The sequence below is a fragment of the Thermobia domestica genome, chromosome 15 (genome assembly GCF_964235325.1).
Source record: "Thermobia domestica chromosome 15, izTheDome1.hap1.1, whole genome shotgun sequence".
Taxonomy (NCBI): domain Eukaryota; kingdom Metazoa; phylum Arthropoda; class Insecta; order Zygentoma; family Lepismatidae; genus Thermobia; species Thermobia domestica.
The window spans coordinates 129,260,354-129,287,587 of record NC_137468.1 but is presented as its reverse complement, the minus strand read 5'-3'; the positions used below and the strand labels follow the sequence as shown (position 1 = coordinate 129,287,587).

General features: G+C 35.8%; 1 long non-coding RNA gene across 1 annotated transcript; it reads right to left on the bottom strand.

The window, feature by feature from the left end:
• Positions 1–177: 177 nt before the first annotated feature.
• LOC145671902 (uncharacterized) lies at positions 178–26,814 on the bottom strand. Its single transcript, XR_014128568.1, has 4 exons — positions 26,692–26,814; positions 25,507–25,690; positions 1,339–1,496; positions 178–340 (listed from the first exon to the last, which is right to left on the bottom strand). It is a non-coding gene; the product is annotated as an uncharacterized LOC145671902 (long non-coding RNA).
• Positions 26,815–27,234: the final 420 nt, after the last annotated feature.

Genomic DNA, 27,234 nt, shown 5'->3' with positions numbered 1-27,234 from the left:
ATTCTGTGTACCTGACCCTCCCCACAAGATAATAAATACATAAGTTTATACTGAGCGCAATCAAGTTTCTTTACTACGGAAAAATTCGTAAACAAAAAAGTCCAAAGCATCAATCAGCACTGCATACACAGTACTGCAAGAGTAAAATGTTATTACCTTCAGAGTCACGAAGGGCGCGTAGTAGTGCATCGAATCTCTCCGAGCCCTGATGTCCCAAATGCTATAGTTCCATTATGGTTCTCCAAGTGCTGAAAACTATCGGATATTCGTTGAGACCGCGAGCTACTTCTAGAAAGTATATTTCTTCCATCGTGTTAAGTTCTGTAGGGCAGAAGCCCGTCTAAAATAAACAAGAGAGAATAATGCTTTTGAGTTATCAAGCACACTTTAGTAATAATGTTTAAAACTAATCACTTATTTTCAAGCACCAGTTAAATATTGAGTGTAACATCGAAACAAGTGAAAACTTTTCAAACTAGAGTTAATGTATAAAGAAAGGGTCAATTACTTATTTTCAAGCTTTACTTATATAATAATAATAATAATAAAGGTAAAAGAGAAAGACAGCAAAGAAACTTACTTTTATGTCTGCAGAAAACTGATTATAGTTAAAAAAGAGAGCCTCTCGCACTGTTCAATAATACTGAACAAAATTGAGTGTAACAAGGAAACCCTGTCAAATTTTTCAAACTGTAGTTAAGTAATGTATAAAGAAAGGCTGAATTACTTATTTTCAAGCTTTAGTTATATAATAATCATATAAGTAAAACAGAAAGACAGCAAATAAGCTAACTTATGCAGAAAATTAAGTACAGTTTAAAAAAGAATCTCTCTCACTGATCAATATTGCTGAATAAAATTCTCTGTAACAAGGAAACTAATAACACTTCAAGTAGCAAATATATAATGTATAAAGGAAAAGGCAATGAGTAATTTTCCAGCTTTAGTCATATAATAATCGTATAAGTAAAACAAAAAACAGCAGTTAACTTACTATATGTCTGCAGAAGATTGACTGCAGATAAAAAAGAGTCTCTCGCACTGTTCAATAATACTGAATAAAATTGAGTATGACAAGGAAACTAATAACTTATTTTCAAACTATGGTTAAATAATTTATAAAGGAATGGTTAGTTAGTTATTTTCAAACTTCAGTTATATAATAATAGTATAAATAAATCATGAAACACTATAGTTGATGCTAAAGAATCACTGCGGTTTAAAATAGTTTCTCTTACTGCTCATTAATACTGGTTAAAATCATACCAAGGAAAAGTGTAAATTGTATAATTTCTTTTCTTAAATATTCAATAAGTATAAGAAATATAAATTACACACCTCTTAATCTACAGTTAATCTCCAAAAAGCAACAAAACGATGTGGTGACTTTGGTACTATGGCCGCTCAACAGACAGTGAGGTAGCAGCTTCTTCTTAAAACTTAATTGTTTTTCTCTTAGTGCCGGGCTGACTAAGATTCCAGCAGGGATTAGCACACTGTAATATAATAATAATATTAAATCTGAATAAAAATCTTAACTCCTTTAAAAATTCTGTACCAATAATTTCATTCAAAAACAACTGCTTGAAAACAGTAGTTTAACACCTATACAAAACTCGTATTTGACCTTTTACGTGTGACAGCGTAAAAGGAAATGATATCAAAACCAAACAAACAGCTATTATATCAGATCGTATCATGCTTTTAGATACGTTCTAACATGTTTGCCGAAACCGCTGATATCTTGCGCGCCCTGGTGGCCGATTTTGGAACTTTTCAGCTTACTTTTAAGTGTATCAGGCCCTGGATGTACGTGTGTAGTGTCTCTCGTTTCTCTTTTCGGTTCGGATGAGTAATGTGTTCTATGCAATATACACTTGTTCCATATTACATGATTTTTTATAAATAAATAAACGATCATTTAAATCAATTGTCCTGATTTAATAATCAGAGGAACTTGCGTTCATTACGGGTGGGGTGCCCCCTACTATGAACAGACTCAAAGTCTTTAATGTATGTCTTCTACGGAAAAAGTTCCCAAACTCGTACGCCTAAATTCTGCGTCCCGGCAAAAGCATCTATTTAGTGTATCTTTTATAGCAAAAGGTAAAACTTCGAATCCCAGGGGAAGCAATTATACACTAAATCGTTTCGTGCAGTACTGATGGCGCATTAAAATTCCCGACAATATCAAGTATCGTTTGTGCTTCTACCGTAGGAAACGCAGCTGTTTAGCTTAAAGGCAAGCCCTCAAAACCTAAATTATGTCTGGTATAATACCGCAAACAACCGCGTAGCATCCTGTTAAAACTTGTGTGCATTCCGCGAGGTTTTCTCAAGGTTCCTCAGTCTATTATTTCTCAAGCACTGTAACTTAATACCAACCAATCTTGTTCTTATATCGAAACAAGTTTTTTAAGAAGCTAGGCTTATAATGTGACCCATGGATTTTTTAGGGACTCTCCTGTTTCCTTCCTATTTTAGTCCCTTATTTCATAAAGTTTCTCAAGCAGTGTAACTTAATACGGAACAATCTTATTAGGTGTCTTTAAATATCAGTTGGTTTTAACAAGCTAGGCTTGTATTGTGCTCAATGAATTTTCTCAGGGTTCTTCTTTTCTCCCCACTTTTCATTCCACTATCTTTCCAATACTGTAAAATAGAAATTAACGCTTTTATATAAAAATTTACAACATCGAAACAAATTTCTCTAACTAGATTTATATTATAGACGGGTCCTGGGAACCATTAACGACCATCATACTGCGTGGGCCATGCGCCTACGTGGGCACAACAACCATCAAGGGTCACAAAATGTCATTCATCCTTTCCAGAAAAAAAGCTTTTAGAAATCATGACTCACTTTCATATGTCAAAATTAACATCAGAGCATTTCATATGTCGAAATTACGATCGCACACTTTCTAAAGTAACGTGATTAAAAAGCCTTTGACAAACCTCTGCCGTCATTCTACTTATGCAGGATATGAGTAATTCTTGCAGCAGTAATACAGAAGATTCAGACGAACAGTTATAAGTTTAAGATATAAAAAGAAACCAATAAAAGTAAAAATCCTTCCACTAAAACGGAAATACAATAAGTCTAAGAAAATGCAGAGACAATACAGTGAAGGCCAGGGAGCTAAAAATCCTATTTTAATGTGTACAATTCTCTTTACCCTGTTCCGAAATTTAAACCACACAAAATCACATTACAGCAGTTCTTTGATGAATATGATGATTGTGTACGGTTAAATAATTGGACTGATAAGATAGCAGAACAAATTATATACACCGTGTTTGCAGGGAAACTAAAAGAACAATTGCGAACTTTGTTAAAGAGAAAGAATATTACAGATGAAACAACCTATGCGAATTGTAAAGCTGAGATAATTAAATGTTTCAAGAATGCTAGAGATAGTGAAGATTTTTTCACTACCGTACAGAATAGGATTCAGAAGAAACATGAACCCATTCAGTCGATTGTTTACGATATTTTATCCATGGTAGACAAACATGCTCCGACTTTGTCAGAAGTGCAGATCATTTCAATCATTACAGCAGGTTTGAAACCGTACAATATTCAACACCTAGGTTACCAGTCTTTTGGCACTTTAGATGCGTTTATGCAGGATCTCTATGCGTTAGAAGCAAATGAATGTAAAATTAGAAGTAGGAAAAAGAGAGAAATACATGCACGTATTAAGAAAGCGTATAAGAAGAAGTGTAGAAAAGGGAAATGTAGGTGTTCGTCATTTGATCCTGAATCAGAATCTACGGTTAATGACAGTTCTTCGTCCGAGTCCGAGGACGAGATTACGTCAAATAGGCACAGGAAAAATAAAAAGAAAGTAATTAGATAATTAGTAGAGAAACAACAAAACAGAGCTGAACACTCGGAAACTCAGAACACAAATAAACCATCATTATCTGAAAGTAGTGAGGTTACATCTTCCATTAACCAGTTACGGAAAGAAATAGAAAAATTGTCGCTGAGAATCGAAGGCGGTTCTTCAGATTCGCAAAACTTAAACACTCACTGTGCGCAAAATAATTCGTAATCCCATCAAAATAACAGAAATAATTTTCGAGGTAGTAATAGAGTCAATTTTAAGAGTAATCAGAGTAGAAACAACACTCAATACAACAATTTTAGAGGGATAAATAATTTTCGAGGCCGTGGTGGTCGTGGAAATTTTAGATGAGGACGCGCAAGTTATCATAACAACCAGTGTTGTTGTCAACATACTAATGTGTCTCATGTATAACAAGAACCTAGTTTTAATCAAATGCAGGGTGTGCATCACATGCAAAGTAATGGTACGACATATTGTAGAGGATATCAGGCTAAGCGCCTATTTTGAATTCTCCCTGTATGTAGTTATTTTGTTTTTCAAACAAGAAATTGTAATTATTAAATAATAAAGAAGAGACTTCCCTATGTTGTCACCTCATCCCAATACAAATTCATGCTTACCATTCTCTTCCTAGTTTCCGTAACTTCACCAAAACAAACTCAGCCACGCCGTTTCAGCAATTAAACTTCCCTATTGACCAAGATAATTGTGATGAGCTAGTCATCCACGTGCGGAGCACCAGGAAGAAGCGAAAGCTAGGAAGTAGAACAAAACGAGAGGACACGGAACCCTCGAGGTGAGAAGTGTGTGACAGGAGCCGCCAGAAACATACTTTGGACCCCTATTCAGAAGAGTCGTCGTAGCAGCAATTGAGAGACGGTCGGCACGCCTGGGCCCTCACCATCCACTGCATGACAGAGGTGTCATTCCGAAGAGGCCAGGACATCTGGAAGCTGTTGCCCTGAGGTCGAGAGGTTCTTCACTCTCGAACGTGAGGTCCGGGATCGATACCAGACGGAAATACTCAACGGATTGGAGGATAAGGCTTCACCCGATAATTGAAGAGGCTCATCATATCGAAATGGCTGAGGTACAGTAAAACCCTTTCCTTTCCTAACCTTTGCGTCTCTGTGATTTCTTCTATTAGAAAACATGCATTTCATTTCATTCATCCCCAATTAATTACTTCAGCGCTGTACTGCTCAGATCCCCACGTACTTTCTCTCTTGCCATGCGAAGTGCTATCCCCACATTCTTTCAGTAAAGAACTGATAATTGAGCAAATAACTGTGGTTGTAACCCCACAGTACAGTACAGCGAGATGGTGGAGATGTGGACCTTCACTTTGTGAAGATTTTTTAGGCCTTTGCCTAGCATTTAGGATTTTTTTTCCTCCTAATATAGAAATGCAGCTTCTGTGAGACATTGTTATTATAAATTCCGAACCATAAAACTTTTAAATTAATGTCAATCCAACGATTTTTATCGTATCATTTTTTTTGTTACAATTCTGTTACATCAAACCATGTCTTTCCTATTATTTATTATTATTATTTATTTTTGAAGTGACGCAAAGATTGGGTTTATTTTTAACTTTAAGTATGTTGTGTTGACACTGATTTTATATGCATGTTTACTTAGCATTTTCTGCATGTTTCGATTATTAGCTGAACAGTATCTACAACCTTTTGATGATCTAAACGATATTTCCACTACGCAGTACTTTGAACCCATAATTTGTTCATCACCGATTGCCATTCCAATTACTAGAAATTTTTATACCAATCTTAAAGACAATTTGCATTTATCTACCCCAGTTTCAAGTATTTCTTATTCTTTCACACCGGACAGTTTAAACATGGCCCAGAATAATAGTGAGAATGTAGAAGGTTCATTGACCTCGATTCATACGATAGTAAGGCCCGAACCATTTTATGCTAAATTAGGAGAAGACATCACGCGGTATTTGCAGAAATACGAGGCTATTGCCTCCATCAATAATTGGACAGGCATAAGAAAAAAGCTAATCCTATGTACATTGATGAAGGGTCCGGCTGAATTTTGGATGGACAATACTTCCAAAAAACCCGAATTTGCTAATTGGACTTACGACGAGTTCAAAGCGAAATTAATAGAAGCTTTTGGGAGCAACACCATGCCTCAGTTGACAGAAAGTGAAATGCGTGCTCGCGAACAAGGAGAAACTGAGAGCATATCTGATTATGTTTACTCTAAACTCAACCTCATTTTGAGGGTAGACCCTCAAGCCCCCCCAGCGAAACAAACACAATTAATCATAGAAGGTTTGCAACCTGAGTATTTTAGGGCTGTTATTTGTAAGGAATATGATTCAGTTGAAAAACTGATATCAGATTTAATAACTGAGGAAAAAACAAAGATCTTATTAGAACGGAAAACCATCGAGAAATATATCAAGCGTAATTCGTCAATATTGCAGTCTTCATTAGTTTCTAGTAATACGAATGTTGACCCGATGAATACGCATTCTTGCTCTCAGCCTACCACACAGTCCAGAGCTGTTGAGAAAATTTCTGCTCAGAAAAATGCTGACGTGCATGTAAATTCTCAGGTCCCTGACTCCAATGCACTGCAGCAAATACAGCAACAGTTAGAGAAACTTTCTTTAAATATTACGTCTCTCACTGCAAATCAAGGTCAATCGACAAACACAGGAAATGCAAGTTCATCTTTTCGTGGTAATAACAGAGGAAGAAGAGGCCGAGGTAGAGGGGGAAACCACGCTCGCTACTACAACAATTATGCTCAAAATCAAGGGAGTAATGGTGACAGGGGTAACGCGATTGACAATAACTCGAGTGACCAGGGTTCAAGCCCCGCTGCGGGAACTTCTAAACCACCACGTTCTCCTATTTCTGTTGGCGCTGCCAAGGATTAAATCACATAGCCCGAGATTGTCGCGCATTTCTAAACGAAGAAACGGAATAGTTGGTCGGGACACAACTATTCGTCACTCTGTGTTACAAGTCCCTATATTCAAGGAATCAGAACTCCCATACATTGTTAATCGACTCAGGATCACAAGTTTCTTGTCTCCCTGAAAATTTAGTTCCTAAAGGAGCAAAGAAAATTGCAATTACTACAAAATTAAAGGGAGTGACAGGCAACACAATTGAAGTATCTCATATTGTTTTTTTGCGTTTCTTCATAGGAAAAAAGAGCTTTACGCATCCGTTCAGAATAATTCCTCGGTTTCCATTTAAGCCCTTGCTTGGTCAGGATTTCTTAACATCCCACAATGTTTTCCTGGATTTTCAAAACAATATTTTTTCAGTTAATAGATTTGGGAAACCACCTGTAAACCAGCTTCCACGTAATAACAATGAGGGTGTAATTTCTGAAACTTTAAAAGAGAAATTAGCGTCTCTTTCTAAAGCTGTTTACACACTTTCTGAACGAATAGTGCTTCCAGCGAAAACACATACTCGAGTTTCTCTCACTAAACGTTACGACATAGGAGGGAATAAGAATCTTTTAGTGCCAAATATTTCTTTGCAGAATAAATTAGAAATTTTTATTCCTTTTTGTGTGTTGTCACCATCTCAGCCTTGTGTATGGATTACGAATCCTACTATTAATGACATAACGTTAAACGAGGGTCAACAAATAGGGTTAGCCGAAGTATTTGAAGAAATATCAGAGGAAGACTCTGCTTATCTAGTAGGTCAAATTCAGGAGGAATTGTCACCGGAAATTTTAGAAAAAAGAAAACTGTTTGACAGGTCACAAATTCAGGTTAACCCCGAACTTTCTGAAAGTGATAAAGAGAAATTTTATGATCTCGCTTATCGTTATAGTGATATTTTCATGTGGCACGACCAAGATTTTTCATTTGCTAAGGATTATGAATATCAGATCCAGCTCAAAGACCACACGCCCATTTGTAAACCAGCCCTACCTATACCGTACCATTTACGCGCTGTAGTTAAAAAACAGCTGGATAATTTATTACAAAGAGGGATCATTTCGAGAACTATATCCCCATGGAACTCACCTATTCTCTTAGTTAAAAAACGAACAGGTGATTATCGTTTTGTTTCTGATTTTCGGGCTGTAAATGTAAACTGTAAGGTGGATTCCTTTCCGATTCCTAGCATGGAGGACGTGTTAAATCGTGTTTCTGGAAAGAAATATATTACAATGTGTGACCAAAAAGATGCCTTCTTCCAAATCCGCATTACAGAAGATAGCAAACCAATCACAGCATTCTCTGTTCCGGGAGAGGGATCCTTTCATTATAATGTGGTTCCCCAGGGATTACTTTGTTCTTCTGCGGCGTTGAACCGGCTCATAAAACTGACATTAGCCGATATTCCATCGCCCCATATATTGAATTATCTAGATGACTATTTTATAGTAGCTGACACCATACCGGAAATGTTAGAATTATGCACATTACTTTTTGATGCTTTTCGCAAGCGAGGTTTAAAATTGTCTCCAAAGAAAACCAAGTTTGCACAAACTTCTGTAGTTGTTCTTGGACATAAAGTAAATAAATATGGTATTTCTGTTTCTGACAAAGTGATTGACACTATAAAATGTTACAAACGTCCTAAAACTAAGAAACAACTCAAGTCATTTTTCGGCACTTGTAGTTTTGTGAGACGCTTTGTAAAGAATTTCAGTGAAATCTCAGCTCCTCTCTTACAATTACTTAAGCGTGATGCTAAATATAGCTGGAAAAAGCCACAACAAGATGCTTTTGAAAAACTCAAAGAAGCAATCATAAATTCACCAACTTTAATGAACTATCACCCCAACAGACCATTATTTCTGTACACGGATGGATGTAAATCTGGAGTGGGGGCGGTTGCTAAGCAACCAATTGATGATAATCCTGACAGTGAATTAGTTCCTATTGGGTATTGTTCCCGGTCTCTAAACGCCACAGAAAAAAATTACTCAATATATGAGATTGAGCTTCTTGGGGTGCTTTATGCACTACATTCTTTTCGTTACTGGCTCATCGGAAGACATTTTTTTCTAAAAACGGACTGTAGAGCGATCACATTCCTGAAACAATCTAAAAATGTTAGTGGTAAGCTAGCTCGGTGGCTTTCTCAACTGGAGCAATTTGACTTTACAATATCCCATGTCTCAGGAACCGCCAATATAGAAGCTGATAATATCAGTCGTTTTGCTTCCAATAAAAGAGATCTCGAAGATGAAAAGTTAAGTTCAGAGGACCCCTGTGTTTTTTTCTAGAAGATAACACCGATATTAATATTAGCGAAGCTCAGAGAAAAGATAATGTTCTTAAGCACATTATTGACTGGCTTGAGGGCAAATCTAAAGACAATCAGTATGAAAGACAAGCTTCCTGTTATGAATTGCGCAATAACATTCTTTACAGAAAAAACAAAACACCTATGGGTATGAACTACTTGCTTGCCATTCCTTTGTCATTGCGGGAAAAAGTTTTTAAGAAGGGTCATGAGGAGATTTTGGGAGCCAATCACTCTGCTTTTAGTAAAACATAAATTATTAGTTAACAGTGTATATTTTCCTGACATGAAACGTTTTGTATATAGACGCTGTAGAGAATGTCTTCATTGCCAAATGTTAAAGAAAAGAGTTGGTTTGAGTTATGGTAAGCTGCAAACTCATCCTAGTGTTATGCCCTTTTACCGGCTTTATTTGGACGTAGCTGGGCCTTATTGCACTAACAATATTTTGAAACACAAATATTTTGTAGTCTGTGTGGATGAAGCCACAAGATTTTGTATAACAGCTAGTATTCCAGACACCACTGCCAATACCTTGGCATCATTCCTTTTTAATGACGTCATTTTAAAATATGGGTTATTTTATGAACTCTGCCTAGACAGGGCAGCTGCTTTTACAAGCGCCATATTTAAGGAATTGTGCAATATTTGTGGTGTTACGTTGAAATTTGCAGACGTGAAAGCACATTTTTCTATTGGGCTTGCTGAGGTAACAATACGTAATTTGGAACAAAAATTGAAGCTCAATATTGACCCAGATAATTCAGGAAACTGGGTGGAGTTACTTCCCAAGGTTACATTTAGCCATAATATTTCTATTAACACAAGTATGGGATACTCCAGTTTTGAATTACTCCATGGTTTCAAACCAAGGTTAATACATTAAGCTATGTTTGACACACAGTGTCAATTTCAAGACAACGCAATCAGGCTATCTCATCTTAATGATATTCGAGAGCAGGCTGCTGAAAAATTATTCAAAAGGTTCCAAACTTCTGCGAAATCATATGACAAGCGTCATAAACAAGTGCAATTTCAGAAGGGAGATCTTGTTTGGATATATGTAGATAACATGAAACGGGGCCAGACACGTGCTTTCACTGGGAAATACATTGGACCAGGTGAGATACAGGGCAAGAAGAACGAAAATAGTTACTTCGTTAAATTCACTACTGGCACAGGAAGACAGAAAATAGACTCCATTACGGTTGACCGTCTTAAGAAATATTACCCTCCGTCGCCTCTGGACGAGTTAGGAGATCACGACCATCAACGCAAGAAGCCTCCCACCAGTGACGATATTGAAGCCAGAGACTCAGCCATTCAAGGAGAGAACGTACCCCCTGAAGAGAACTGTACAGAAGATGAGGAGGACCGGAATCAGCTGTCTCCACGGAATGATGAAGACGAAACAGGCTTACCAACATCTAGGTTTATCATTGAATTCACTGGAAGGAAAGAGGGAGAGGAAGGAAAAGATGATCAAACTGACAATTACACGTGCCTAAATATCGTTAATGCCATTTCTATGCTCCATCTACCGGCGTGGGATGTCACAGCCAGACGTACGCTACATAATGCACCTAAAGTTCCTTCAAAATTTGGTGTGAACACTGAGATCAATTCTAAAGTAGCTTTGTACCATGGAAGCATTGTAGAACTCCAGGGCGATGCCATTGTAAACCCAAGGGGGCGCAGACAGGGCAATACACTTAGCAGCAGGGCCACAATTAACTCAAGAATGTGCACGCATTGGGAAATTAAAAGAAGGTTCGTGCATAATTACAGAAGGCTTCAATCTTCCAGCTAAACACGTAATACACACTTGTGGACCTAAAGGTGAAAATAGCAAATCATTACAGTCTTGTTACGAGAAAATCTTATTTAGTGTTTTAAACAATGATTTTCGTACAGTTGCATTGCCCACCATTTCAACAGGTGCATTTTTATATCCTAAAACACCAGCATGTCACATAGCCTTAAGAACTGTGAGAAATTTCTTGGAGGAAAATTTGGATTCCATAGATAAAATTATTTTTTGTGTTTACGATGTACAGAATAAACGAATCTACGAACATTTGATGCTTTAATATTTTCCTGTGGTGTAAAAAAAAAAAAAAAAAAAGCTTGAGCATATGAGTGAATAAGCTAATCTTATTATTACGATACGTTAGTAATGTATAGTGAAATATTGATACTCTATTTTTGATAATTTTGAAACTACTTTTTAGTTTCTGTGGGATATTTTCATAATCCTTTTATTTTGAGTATTATTTATTGTGTATGAGTAGTGGGTTGCATGACAAGTGTTCTTTGAATATGTTTCATATTCTTTCCTGACCTTTTTGTTGGTCGTTTTTTTTTCACTGTCACTGAACCTTCAAGGTAACATGGAAATAAATAAAAAAATATATGTACATATTAGATGAAAAATAAGGGAAAGAAGCACTCAAATGTTTCTAGTGCTGTATATAGTAGATAATTTCAATATTGTTTTATTATTGCTCATAGCTCTTCACCATGAAGTTAAGAAGTAAACACAGGAATACTGCTTCAAATCTATATTTAATTGTAGAAATAGGCATCATTTCTATTCACTTGGCGCATCTAATGTTCCACTTTTTTCACTTCGTTGCAGGCAAAACATCTCAGCATCGTATTTAAACAATTACATCCGTTATGTCTAACGTATTTTAGCTCGTGGTATCCCAGTCATTTAACTAATCTGGAATAGTGCTACTCTTCATATACCGTTACCGAGTAGTCCGCGGTATATCGGACTTTTCAGGCACTTAGTAGAGGAAATGCTACTAACCAAATTAGTTAATCTAATTGTATCCTCCCATATTCTAACCACTCCACGAATATCAATCTTAACTAACACAAACTTTTACGAATACCTAAACTTAGAGAGATTTTACTTTGCATATGTATAATATATATATTATTTATCTTATATGTTATTTATTATTTATAATTTATCTTATTATATTACATATATTCATATATTTATTTTATATATCACAATTAGGTTAAGGAATCATATAATTATTGTAGATAAACAAGTTACAATTAATTTTTCTTTCAAATGTCATTTTTTCCTTCCCACTTAACCCCTCACTTGTATCTCAGCCATAATCTATATTAATTATCCCATATTAAAATTATTATACTTACCTCCCATCAAGATTGCATAACACCACACTTCCTGATGTACTATAAACTAATTCGTTTTATTTTTCTTTCATGTAAAAAAAAAATCTGAATCAGCGCAACCTTGAATTCTATCCTTCTACATCTTCAGTTTCTACGTAGTAATGGGAGCGTCCGCCAGAGGGCAACCTTCGACAACATATTATAATTAATTCATACCTGACCGCCATCTTAAGGACATTGGAGAATTACTACAGCATCTTTGGGTCATCAACACTCTTCTCCAGGAGAACACTCCGAATTTTTTTTCAAAATCGTCGTGGAGAAATAGAGCAGGGAGTGTAGAGGATATCAGGCTAAGCGCCTATTTTGAATTCTCCCTGTATGTAGTTATTTTGTTTTTCAAACAAGAAATTGTAATTATTAAATAATAAAGAAGAGACTTCCCTATGTTGTCACCTCATCCCAATACAAATTCATGCTTACCATTCTCTTCCTAGTTTCCGTAACTTCACCAAAACAAACTCAGCCACGCCGTTTCAGCAATTAAACTTCCCTATTGACCAAGATAATTGTGATGAGCTAGTCATCCACGTGCGGAGCACCAGGAAGAAGCGAAAGCTAGGAAGTAGAACAAAACGAGAGGACACGGAACCCTCGAGGTGAGAAGTGTGTGACAGGAGCCGCCAGAAACATACTTTGGACCCCTATTCAGAAGAGTCGTCGTAGCAGCAATTGAGAGACGGTCGGCACGCCTGGGCCCTCACCATCCACTGCATGACAGAGGTGTCATTCCGAAGAGGCCAGGACATCTGGAAGCTGTTGCCCTGAGGTCGAGAGGTTCTTCACTCTCGAACGTGAGGTCCGGGATCGATACCAGACGGAAATACTCAACGGATTGGAGGATAAGGCTTCACCCGATAATTGAAGAGGCTCATCATATCGAAATGGCTGAGGTACAGTAAAACCCTTTCCTTTCCTAACCTTTGCGTCTCTGTGATTTCTTCTATTAGAAAACATGCATTTCATTTCATTCATCCCCAATTAATTACTTCAGCGCTGTACTGCTCAGATCCCCACGTACTTTCTCTCTTGCCATGCGAAGTGCTATCCCCACATTCTTTCAGTAAAGAACTGATAATTGAGCAAATAACTGTGGTTGTAACCCCACAGTACAGTACAGCGAGAATATTATGTTCCTGTACAAAACCCTTACCAAATGAATCATGTACAGGGGACTCATAATTTAAACTGACAACGTCTGTACATGTAGACGGTGGATGTACAGATAACAAGGAAAAGGGCCCACCCGTAGAGATTAATAATACTAATGAACACCGTCAATATAAACAAAAGCATGTTGAGGGGAAGGGATAGAGACTCCATTAGAAATTGAAGGGGACATGGTTAGTTAGATTTACAATACAACTGAGAAAGAAACCATTAAAAATAATTGCAGATACGGCAAGTACAATATTAGTTTTAGATAAATCATTGCTATCTCCTAAAACTAAATTGTCACAGGAAATTACGAAAGTTGTTGGTGTTTCATGTGAACCTATAGAGCTGAAACACACAGGCATAATCAAATTTCTAATCAACGAACGATCCTTTCATCACAGGTTCAGAATAGTGGAAAATTTTGGTCCTAAAGCACTTTTAGAAAATGACTTCTTTATTTTTCATAACGCCCTTGTTGATTACCTCAATAAAATGCTATCTTTGTTTAGATATGGAAATCCTCCTCGTAACACACAACAACAGAGTAATACAGGTTATCAGGTTTCAGAGCCAATATTTTGTTTATTGAGAGGCATATGATCCCAAGTTTGTTATTCATAAGAGGACGTATCTTCCTTCAAGAGCAAGAATAATTGTTCCACTTAAATGTATTAATTCGAAATCATGTCAAGAAGTGATTTTAGAGCCAGACATGTCTATAATTGAGAAACTAGGAATTTTAGTGCCGCGAGCTATTTTAAATAAAAACGAACCTGTAGTTGAAATTATTAACCCTTTAGTCACAAAAGTCGTTCTTCATAAGAATCTTGTAATCGGAAAAGCGGAAGATGTTCAAATTGAAGAGTCAAATCATTGTTGCCAATCAATAGATGAAAATTATGTGGATGAGGAATTATTACGGGAAGGACAACAGTTATTTCAAATTTCTAAATTAAATATTGGTCAAGATGCTAGTCGTGAATATAGAGAAAAGTAATAGATCTCTGCTACCGCTTTGCTGATGTGTTTACGTGGAATCCTAACAGGATCGGAAAAGCAAGACATTTTCAATGTAAAATTGAACTTTACACAGAAATTCCGTTCTCACGCAAACAATTTCCAATTCCACATGCACTGAAATCGGAAGTTACGCAATTTATAAATACGTTATTGGAACAATGGGCGAGACAAAGATCTACCTAGGTAATTCACCGTATAGTTCTTCGGTTAGGTTTCTTAGGAAACCGTCGGGAAAATTGCGCCCGATTACTGATCTGAGAGAATTGAACTCAAGAGTTTTGTATCATAGTGTTAGTTTACCTCCTGCCAGTGAAATACTGTCAACTATGTCAGGACACTTGTACTACATATACTTGAATATTTCTAATGCCTTTTTCACATTAGAAATAAAGCCACAATCAAGGAAATTTACATCATTTAGCATTCTAAATGTTGGAAAATTCGAATACCTTCGTATGCCACAAGATTATGTAAATTATCCTTTTTATTTTAATACGTTCCTGTCAGTTGTACTAGCTAATTTACAGCCCGACAATATAACCTTATATGTGGATGATATATTTCTATTTTCAAATTCTGAAGGGAAATTAGTAGAAGTTCTAGAACAACTGTTGCATAGACTGAGAATCTCTGGTTTTAGATTGTCGGTATAGAAATCATAGTTTCTCATGAAATCAATCATAGTGTTGGGAAACGAAATTTCAAAATTTGGGTTTGAAGTTTCAGAGAATTTTTAAAACTGTCTTTCTTCTTCGGACACCGTGAGTGTAAGTGCCTTATGGTTTTCTTTTTCGAACACAAAGGAATCAATACCTTTATTTTTCTTTTTTGGGACTATTCTATTTCTTTGATAAGCTACTTAGGCCGAAAACTTTCTTATTTCGCGATATAGGAATTTAGAGAATTTACTATTTATAGACATCAACAAGCTTAGAGTGATTGCATTAAAAATCTTCAAAGAATTGTTTGAATATTTACTCATATTATTTTTAATCAGTCGTTATTATATATTAAAGTATAGTACGAACATAAATTGCTTTAGCCTAATTTTTTTCTCCTTTTGTTGCAGGTCCACAAATATGAAATTACTAATTTTAATAACCATCATGACAGTACAACATACACTAGCACAACAAGACCCCTTGACACAGAAATCGCAATTCACCATTGGAAATCTGGGCATAGCATTAGCGCAGCGGGGACTTAGCATTCATGTCTATCAACCGTTGCGCATTCACTTTGATTTACAGTTCGACACGGTCAAAAAGAATTCATGCTCGCGATTCCACCAATATTTAGAATCGACTAAATAAACAGATACCAAATTTAGACAAAGTATATTAAATTTAATCTCTTGTCATTTTATTATTTCCAAAAATAATTCTGTTTCTTGCCAGCCTAAAAGAAACAAACGATTTTTATTTGCTTCGTTACTAGGACTAGGAATCTAGGCCCTTTCTTCCTATAACGCTTATCAATTACATCGTCTAAATCACGTAGTAGATAACCTTGAACGTCATGACAAAATCATGGAATTCGAACTTCAACAAATGAAAACCAATTTTAATAAAGCTCTTTGAATTCAGCATGACGTCGTTCTCGTCATTCAAGGGTCTTTTGAATCTTTGAAACTGGCAGTGACCACACAATATTGTAATTTTCTTTCCACGAAGCAAGTCTAATGGTTTTATGGCTACATACCAGCTTCATGAGAAAATTCTTCGAACTTTTGCAGATGTTCACTAAATTCACTGCACTGATGTACCACCGCACGAAACAGTTCTTCATATGAATTTTTTTGTCTTGGTGTACATTAGGGCGTATACCTAGTAAAGGAAGTCACACCTCAAATAACATATACTATTTTTCCGCCATTGAAAAGCTGGCGTTCACCATCCATGTTACACTTTTTAATAGCTTCATAAGGCTATATTTAAAGGAAACATCCAGAAATATTTATACGTTTTTCTTCCTTTATAGAAATTTGTTCTCTTCACATATATCCAATAACAATTTGCCAATGTTTACTCAGAGTTGAAATATAATATAATTCTTTTAATAGCTCCTAAAAAAAGGCCACTCTTTTCAAATGACTCTGTTAACTTGGAAGGCCCAAGAGTTTGGGCTGAGAGAACCGTACTAGAACGATGAAAATTGTCGTCTATTCTGCGGGAAAATTAACAGATTGGCGAATCTTCCCATATTTGTTTGCTATTTTCTGTTCTGAAATTTTGATATTCGCGAAATTTAATATTTGTAAATAGTGAATAATGAACCCATTAGTGCCCCATGTTCCCTGCGCTTTTAACATTTGCTCAAGCAGACATTATTTTCTTCTACTGGTGCTTGTTCTTTCGTCGAGTACCAGAAACTTCAATTTTGCAGAGTTCAATACCAACTGAATTGTTTTCTAAGTTTTATTAAAATAACTTAAGCTGTTTGATCGTTTGCTTTATCTCTATTTAATTCACCAAAGGTGAAGAAATAACCATGACAATATTTCCTATATGAGAATATTTCTGTGATAGAATTACTGGAAACTTTTATCTCTTCTCTCAAATACGATATCTAAAATATGTAACTCTTTATTTAATAATAATAATCTATTTTGATTATGCTGCATAGTTTTGCTTCAGTTGAAGATTAAAGAAAACAATTTCAAAAACTTTTTCGAGTTCATTCATTGTACTTGTATTATGTTCTAAAAGACACTGGTGCGGAAATTATCGTGGCATTATTTTCGGTGACGAAATTACTTATATGGTAATATTTTGGTGACAAAATTACCGGTGACGAAATTGCCGTGACGAATTCCGGTGACAAAATTACCTCCGCCCGGTGTTAGCATGCGGGGTCAGGTTAAATTCAGTTCTACTCTGGTTTTCGTTTATTGCCAGTTTATCAGTGTTTATTTTCATGTTTTCTTTAAATGTAGTCTTTAGTAATTTACTGTATTAAAAATGTTTTAAACACTTAATGACTTTTTTCTTCGCTCTTGCTGTCGGGTATGTGACATGAGGGTAAAATCCACCCGAACTTGAGGGTTTCCACACATACATACAAATCAATTGAGGAATAGTAAGGGGAACTCAACATCGAATAATTTTCTTTAAATTCGAGTGACAAGTTTCTAAACTTAATACTTTTATCAGATTTCCAAGGGAAGGTTTCCGAATTTTCTTCCTATCCCCCAAAATAAAGGAAGTTCACTGATAGATGAAAATAGAAAAGGCAAACGCGATTTTATCAAAAATGACTAACGATTCTGCTCGTACATCAGTATTTCATTACCACTTTTATTATCTGGCATAAGTTATTTCTGTGGTAAAAATACAAAAAAGTTAGTTTACTCTTGCCTGTGAGTTTTTTCGAGATATTTTCTCAAACACGAGTCAGTTAATTTTGTTCGTAGTTGATAAATAAATGGTTTATTAATAACCGGACAATATGACATAACTAATTTTTCCTGAAAAGATCCACAACGGGTAGTTTACTCTTGAGGGAGAATTTTTTTCGAATTTCTGAAAAAACGCCTTAGGTGATAGTTCATATTTCATAAATAAATGTTTAATTAATAGCCTGCAATATGGAAACATCCACACGAAGCAATCTTGAAGATGAGTTTCTACTATGTTTAATATGTAATGTCTATGAAAAATATACACTATTAAGTAGCAGATTGTGTCAATTATGTCAATTCTCCTAATAATGATGCATATACTACTTACAAACATAGTAAAACTATTGAGTTGTTCGTGAAATAAATTATTTAAATGACAAGTATTGAGTGTTACATAATATTTTATGGCAATATACCTTAAGTTGACATTTATCTAGGAAGGTTTGATAGTACTCCCAACACTGAGATTGAGAAATGTTTTAATAAGTTAATATAAATTTATGAGTGTATTTCCTGTAAATGGGTGTAATTTTCAATTCTGGTCTGAGTTATGATCTCTTTTGGGCTTACATCTATTGTACTTTCCAGGTAAGTGTTCGTAAGCATATCCCCATCATGATGAGATATAATACAATGTTGAAAAATATTCAACATGGCCGGTACCTCGAATTGAACGAGAACTTTTACGGCTGGGAAGCAACCACACAAAAAAAGCTGTACAACGATTTGCTATTTGACTTAGTATGTAAGCATTAATGGTGAAATAGGATTATTATTAGATTTATATATTTGCACAAACTGAGGTTTGGAATAATATACGAAGAAAGAAACATTATATCTCGTGGTTTATTAATTCTTATTTTACGAGTAAGGTCAAGATCGCGTGAAAAATAGTTACTTTCTGAACCTATTTCGCTATAAATTCTTGTAAAGTTGAGAAAGTACTTAAAATAACAAGCAGCACATTGTCAAAATGGCAAGAATCGTAATCGAATTTCGATATTCAAACTCAATTATTTGCTCCGTGTTATTAGGGAAATATCGGATAGTATCTTGTTCAAGGTCAGGATTACTACTATTTAAACTTACTCCGTAGGTAGCTATAGCTTTAATGGTGGTGATGCTTTCTTCGAATATTTTTTTCAGAGAAGCGTCGGATAAAAAAAATATTTGCATCAGTTGGTAAAGGAGTGTCCTGCACAAGAGTGAAATGTAATTTATCTTTGTTATTGGGATCAGGTTTATTTGTGTTCAGCCGGAAGGAACCAAGTTCCTGGAAGTATGCCTGGAAGAAACATTGTTGCTGGTTGCGCTAACCTTATCTTTCACTTTTCTTTTCTTTCTTTCCTTTTCTTTTTGTCGTTTTTGTAAATAGCGTAACATCATTTATTTATTTATTTAATTATTTATTTATAACAGGTTTTAGATACAACACTAGGCCATTTTACTCTGAAACATTTTAACAATTGGATAACAATTTAACAACAATTTGAGGTCAAGATGGTACAAGACAACAGCGACATTACAAAAATAGCTTATTTATTGATGATCTGAAGGCATACTCTTTTAAAAAAACGTCTACAGTTTCTGGTAACTGATTATAGATACTGATAATTTTGTTTAGAAGGGACCTTTGGACAATATTAACTCTCACCGCTGCAGTGTAAAAGAGATCACTAGACCGTGTTCTTGTAGTGGGTACGCGAAAATTGATCTGACTTAACAACTGTTCATATATGTGGCCATTTACAATTTTTTGTAAAAATATTAGGTCTGAAATTTTGTTTCTCACTAGGGGAGATTTTGATATTGGATTTTAAAACGTTATTTTTTGGAAGTGTTCGGAGGTGAGGTACTCGGTAGGATACAATGGCTGAAAAGAAATTAATTACGGAATTTATTTTTTTAAATGAGTAGGGTAGGCCATAGACCAGATAGGAGAACAATACTCAATAGTGGGAGCAACATATGATTTATAGATAATTTTCAATTCGGCAAGAATTGGTCAATGCTATTGACAGTCATACTTTTTTTTAAAAAAATCACAACAGAGAACCACAGCGGCTCAGTGCTAAAGCACTTATCTCTGGTGCGTGGGGTCCCTAGTTCAATCCACGTGCAAATAAGTTTGTGTGGTCAACATCATGTCCGTGGGTTTCCTCAGAGTACTCTCGTTTCCTCCCACATTTCATTTCACCAATTCTCTCATCATCGTTCACTTGCTTTAATTGTTGTATCCTTTAGTTTAAAGGGCATAATCCTGGGAAGTTAAACTCAAAGATTTCATTTCAGTATCACAACATGGGTAACTCTGACGGTGTGACCATCTTTATATGCGCCTTATCTGTGAGGAAAAAAAACTAATGTACAAATATTAAATTAAATCTTAAACTCCTAGTCGAAAGGCATCAGGTTTGATAAGTTTAGCGAGCCTATATGAGAAGTAGAACCCGAACCGCATGAGCTCCCACCTAGAATCGAACAGGGCGCCCCGCACCGAGGACGCGTACGCTGACTATATAGCCACCGAGGAGCTCTCATAATTCGCGAATTCAGATTAGGAAGTATTGGATTTAAATACCTTTTTCTCTATGCACTCAAAATTAATTATGAATTTTAATTAGGAAATAATGTCTCGTTTTGTGCAATAGGAAATATGAGTTTAGCCGAAATCGTACCTTGTGTGGAAAGACTGAAACTAGATTGGAATGATGATTTCTGGTGAGTCTACCAGCAAACCTCAGCAACGATTCGCGAGGACAACAAAAGAACAGGCTTTCTCTTCTGAAAACAATAAGACCATACCAGGGAGAAGGCCGTGGAAAAGGAAAGAGACCACCTGCTGCTCGAAAACCCTTTCATCTGAGCCGTTTTTACGCGCCGTATTTACGCTCGAAGTTAAAAGCAGCCAGACTTTTCCAGCGTATAAAAATTCGGTACGTAAACGTACGCCAGGTCCCATGCACTAACGTATTGACAGCTGCTAACAAGACCAGCGCATGAAATTTTATGGCTACGTCGGAAAAATACATCAATGTATGGCCGGTGTAATGTTTTGCGCCTAACCCTTGGAAAGTTGTAAACTTCCAACCTTCTGGAATTTCATCTGTTAGATCACCCAAATGGTTCCCAAGCGGTAACAAAGGTTCCTCATCTTTTTCTGTATATACATAATACTGTCGGTGTCTCAGTAAATTGCTCTGTCTGCTCCTTCATTCGCCAGTAGTTTGTACAGTTCAAGTCTAGCCTCCAAAGTAATAAAGGCAGCTAAAATTACATCGGAAAACCCAAAAGGAACATTTTAAGTTTCAATGTCTGTGTAAGTGATAATTAAATGATCATCATTAATTGGGACCACAGTTTGAATTTTATACCGTGCCGTTGTTAAATACCTAAGAAACGTGACTTCATCACTAACGATTACACTATGTGACGTATCAGTGCGCTGTGTTCATTTGTCATATAATGAGTTGAGGTAAAATTTTGCACATTGCCTCAGTCCTGGGGTCGTCCTAATGTTATCATAATTCAACTGTATGCCTTCATGGGCACAATATTCCTCGATATATATCTTTGTCTTCTGTTTTACAATAAGCAAGAAAAGCGGAGGCTTTCTGCTTCCTCTGAAGGAAAAACTTCACATCAGATCCGAACAAACCATCTGAATTCCCCTCTTCAGGACCCATGAGTTCGAATTCCCATATTTCATGTATATCGAGTATTTTGTAACCTTTTTGAACAGCAAGGTATGGCTCTGAAGTACAAAATGTTCGTATAATTGCACAGTCAGCGTCACTATGTTGCCTCCTCCATACATGTACGGCAAAGACCAAAAAGTAATCCGCCTCCCGCAACGTACGAGAGGATTGGAATATAGAGGTCTTTTGGAGGCAAGAGGGCACATTTTACTACACCATGAATACTTTCCACATCTGGAAAGTCCGGCCGTGTATGTATCTTGGGTGATTTAACAGGCATAGGTTTACGTGACATTACAAATGAGTACAACTATGTAATATCGGCATAATTTATGACGTCATCCCCCATACTCGACGTAAGATTAAAACACTTCAGTGCGCCAGCAATTGTAACAGTTATTGGGAAATAGGAAATCAGGCAGGTTAGTACAACGTTCTGTAATATACCTTTGTACTTCCTTATCCGTCTTTACCTTCGCATCCCAAGAACATACCCAGATTTCTTATAGGTTTATACCAAAACTTTTCAGTACTTCCGGTGGAGCATTGTTTCCTCGTATCTTTTTCTCTCGTATTGTAAGAGTCATGAGCGTCATGCAAGATGGCGTCGCGATTAAAAGGGTAACACCACTTACAAGAATGCCAGAAACAGCCCATGAACTCGAAGGCAGCGTTAAGTCCCTCGTGCCATCCATTGACTTTGTACCTACCAATACACTTTTCCCCACCTCTCCTAACATGCTGGATTTTTATCCCTAATTGTTCTTCCATATACATAAGCTATTGCATAGCTTTAGTACTATACATGGTCTTATGATGGAAACCCAATGCGGGATTTACGGGGTTAGTATTTTGAGGTAAGTACAAAGTACAATATGTTCGCATTGCAAGACTCGCAATGATGGATGACGTAATGAAACATTGCAAACCATTCGTTTTCTCCTGAAAAATGTGGCTAAATTTGATGATCGCTTCTGCTAGAATTCTAACGTCATTCTCACAATAAGAGAGCATTTCCTTTTGCAGGTTAAACTCCTCGCCACTTAATGCATGTTCTTTGTGCCAGGCTGTTAATTGTTCTCTTTCTTCTGTGCTTCGCCCCTCAGGGTCCAAGAATTTAAGTGGGAGATAGGGACCAACATCATTATGATTTTCTTCTGTGTTAAATAAATATGGGAAATCTCCCTTCTTTAAATTTTTACTAAGGCCTAAAATTTTGGGTAATTTGGATAATTTGAAACCGATAAACAAAAGATAATCTCTGAAAAAATACGATTTCCAATGTTAATATTAAAAATTTTCTGACCCTGAATAAGGACAGTAATGATATGCTGCTAATCTATTAGATTTCTTGACGATGACAGAAGAGACCATCGTATCTACTAGCATTGTGGCCGATGCAGACTATGAGGCTAAAGACGGGACGCTGTACTAATACATGATTAATAAAAGCCGTCATCGTCTTAAAAGAAAACGAACGATTTCCATTATTATAACCACATGTCTTACAGGGCTCATCGATACCATTAGTTATTCAGCTGTGACAGACATCTTACAACACGCAAGCACTACTTCATGTTCCCTTTCACTGCGCGCATTTGGTGGCTTTAACATTATTTTACGTCATAAGCAATGTACCTAAACCTATTAGAATATACAGGTTTTTGTCTCCGTACAAAACATGTGTGGTTTATACCGACGTGTTCCAGACATGTCGAACAAAAAAGTTCACCACACATAATCGGATTTTTTACGCGTGTTATCAAAGATTAAACCACAATGCAGACCTTAACGTTATCACATACAGATCTAGCCGCTTTATTACGCTTCACATGATTCTCAAAACATACACCCTCAGCAAACTATCTATTACATGCATCACATTTAATTTTCTTATTAGTATAATAGCGTTCGTGTTTGTGTTCGCAAAGAGAACATTGAGTTTCACTCTTGTGTTTATAAGACTCACCATTATACACTTCCAAACAATAATAGCAATATTTCCTTTTACCAAGAAAAGTTTTAATGTTGGGACTGGGTTTGAAATGGCCAACAGTATTACCTCTCTGATAATAAATAAAAACCTTATTTTCTGCTGGTTCTCCCGGGTAACGAACTATATATTCCCGGTTATTTTTTCATGCTCCTCATAAATTGCTATTTGATACTCTCTTTTCAAATAAGATTGGAAAATATCAACGTCCGTAATGTCACAGCCTCGCTTCGTTTCAACGTTGACTCCTGCCTTCTCGCAGAGAACTTCTGCTTTAACAAACCATGTATTACAATTCTCTCTTTTTAAGTTATACACACTTTGAGCACCTAATATATATTTCGTTATCCAATAAACTATTGCCATGGGGAGGCAATAAATATTCTTATTTTCTATGCGTATTAAACGCTTTTCCAAATAAACTTGGTGCTTTGAATATTTCTCAACTGCACTCCTTGCATTTCTTCCTTGGCTATGCATTCTGTCGGCCAAATGGAACCGAAAGAGTACTTCGTGCCCTAAAAGGAACTGCTCATTGGAATTTAATACTCGTTCAATTGAGGTAAGGACAGTCCTAGCAGAGAAATCGCGCTTTCTTCTAAATGGGACATACACGGACTTGTTATTTCTACTATTACTACTGTCTATGTATAGCCATATATAATCCGTGGGGTGCGCATTGGAGATCACATGTTCCAACGCAAAATCAATTGAACTTTCAATATAGGCCTCTGGATTATCAATGGTCCTCTCATTATCCACAGGTCTAACCGCGTTTTCATGGCCCGTATAATGAAACTTACGAAACTTTTTCTGCTTTCTCTAACAACTTTGAAGTTACTAATGCTCTGAATTGGCCAATCATTATTATTATTACTACCACTTGTTTTACTACTAGTAGTGCTACTACTAGTACCACTTGTACTATTACTATTATTGCTCTCATATCCATCCAGTACTGGATCAGGGGCGTATGACGGGCCAGCCTGAGGATCAGATTGTTTCCCATAGCCATGATTATCCTGTACATGATGTTCAGGCAGGGGATTGTATACAGGATTTTGTCCCTGGATCTGTTGCATGAGTGTAACTACAGAATCATCCATATTCTCAATCAATCTCCTCATTTCTTCTTCAACGGAATTTAGATCAACCGAATGTAAATATGATAAATCATCATGACTTAATTGATTTATATTATTACTACTCAAGTTACAATTTTCTTGAGGGATCACGACTATGGGTGTTTCAGGTGGGATTACACATTGATTCGGAACAAACCGCGTCCTAAAATCAAAAACGTTTGACAGCTCTTATAACAAAATACTTTGGTTAGATTAATAATTACCTGTACCTTGGGCAGAAAGTGCTCATACATGTGCACTATACTTCATAGAATGTTAATTTAATAATAACAGAAGAAGAATGTTTTTAAGATATGTAAGATATTATTATGGGATAGTTGTTGCTATGTACATGTTTATGGATACCTAGTCAGCAAGTTTGTGTGCTTGACAGTTTTAAGGAAAAGATATTATAAAGTATATAAACTAATAAACCATTTTTAACACCGTTCACCGACTTTATCATTCTTATTAAAAAGGTGAGATTAATAGTATATAATTCTTGAAGCTAATTTTTACATGCAAAGAAATACTACCACTCGAAATTTGTATATCTTACTTAGCCGAACCAGGTTAACGACTATTCTTGATAAGAACGTTCGTTAAACTCTGAATCCTTTATTCTGTGTACCTGACCCTCCCCACAAGATAATAAATACATAAGTTTATGCTGAGCGCAATCAAGTTTCTTTACTACGGAAAAATTCGTAAACAAAAAAGTCCAAAGCATCAATCAGCACTGCATACACAGTACTGCAAGAGTAAAATGTTATTACCTTCAGAGTCACGAAGGGCGCGTAGTAGTGCATCGAATCTCTCCGAGCTCTGATGTCCCAAATGCTATAGTTCCATTATGGTTTTCCAAGTGCTGAAAACTCTCGGATATTCGTTGAGACCGCGAACTACTTCTAGAAAGTATATTTCTTCCATCGTGTTAAGTTCTGTAGGGCAGAAGCCCGTCTAAAATAAACAAGAAAGAACAATGCTTTTGAGTTATCAAGCACGCTTTAGTAATAATGTTTAAAACTAATCACTTATTTTCAAGCACCAGTTAAATATTGAGTGTAACATCGAAACAAGTGAAAACTTTTCAAATTAGAGTTAATGTATAAAGAAAGGGTCAATTACTTATTTTCAAGCTTTAGTTATATAATAATAATAATAATAATAAAGGTAAAAGAGAAAGACAGCAAAGAAACTTACTTTTATGTCTGCAGAAAACTGATTATAGTTAAAAAAGAGAGCCTCTCGCACTGTTCAATAATACTGAACAAAATTGAGTGTAACAAGGAAACCCTGTCAAATTTTTCAAACTGTAGTTAAATAATGTATAAAGAAAGGCTGAATTACTTATTTTCAAGCTTTAGTTATATAATAATCATATAAGTAAAACAGAAAGACAGCAAATAAGCTAACTTATGCAGAAAATTAAGTACAGTTTAAAAAAGAATCTCTCTCACTGATCAATATTACTGAATAAAATTCTCTGTAACAAGGAAACTAATAACACTTCAAGTAGCAAATATATAATGTATAAAGGAAAAGGCAATGAGTAATTTTCCAGCTTTAGTCATATAATAATCGTATAAGTAAAACAAAAAACAGCAGTTAACTTACTTTATGTCTGCAGAAGATTGACTGCAGATAAAAAAGAGTCTCTCGCACTGTTCAATAATACTGAATAAAATTGAGTATGACAAGGAAACTAATAACTTATTTTCAAACTATGGTTAAATAATTTATAAAGGAATGGTTAGTTAGTTATTTTCAAACTTCAGTTATATAATAATAGTATAAATAAATCATGAAACACTATAGTTGATGCTAAAGAATCACTGCGGTTTAAAATAGTTTCTCTTACTGCTCATTAATACTGGTTAAAATCATACCAAGGAAAAGTGTAAATTGTATAATTTCTTTTCTTAAATATTCAATAAGTATAAGAAATATAAATTACACACCTCTTAATCTACAGTTAATCTCCAAAAAGCAACAAAACGATGTGGTGACTTTGGTACTATGGCCGCTCAACAGACAGTGAGGTAGCAGCTTCTTCTTAAAACTTAATTGTTTTTCTCTTAGTGCCGGGCTGACTAAGATTCCAGCAGGGATTAGCACACTGTAATATAATAATAATATTAAATCTGAATAAAAATCTTAACTCCTTTAAAAATTCTGCACCAATAATTTCATTCAAAAACAACTGCTTGAAAACAGTAGTTTAACACCTATACAAAACTCGTATTTGACCTTTTACGTGTGACAGCGTAAAAGGAAATGATATCAAAACCAAACAAACAGCTATTATATCAGATCGTATCATGCTTTTAGATACGTTCTAACATGTTTGCCGAAACCGCTGATATCTTGCGCGCCCTGGTGGCCGATTTTGGAACTTTTCAGCTTACTTTTAAGTGTATCAGGCGCTGAATGTACGTGTGTAGTGTCTCTCGCTTTCTCTTTTCGGTTCGGATGAGTAATGTGTTCTATGCAATATACACTTG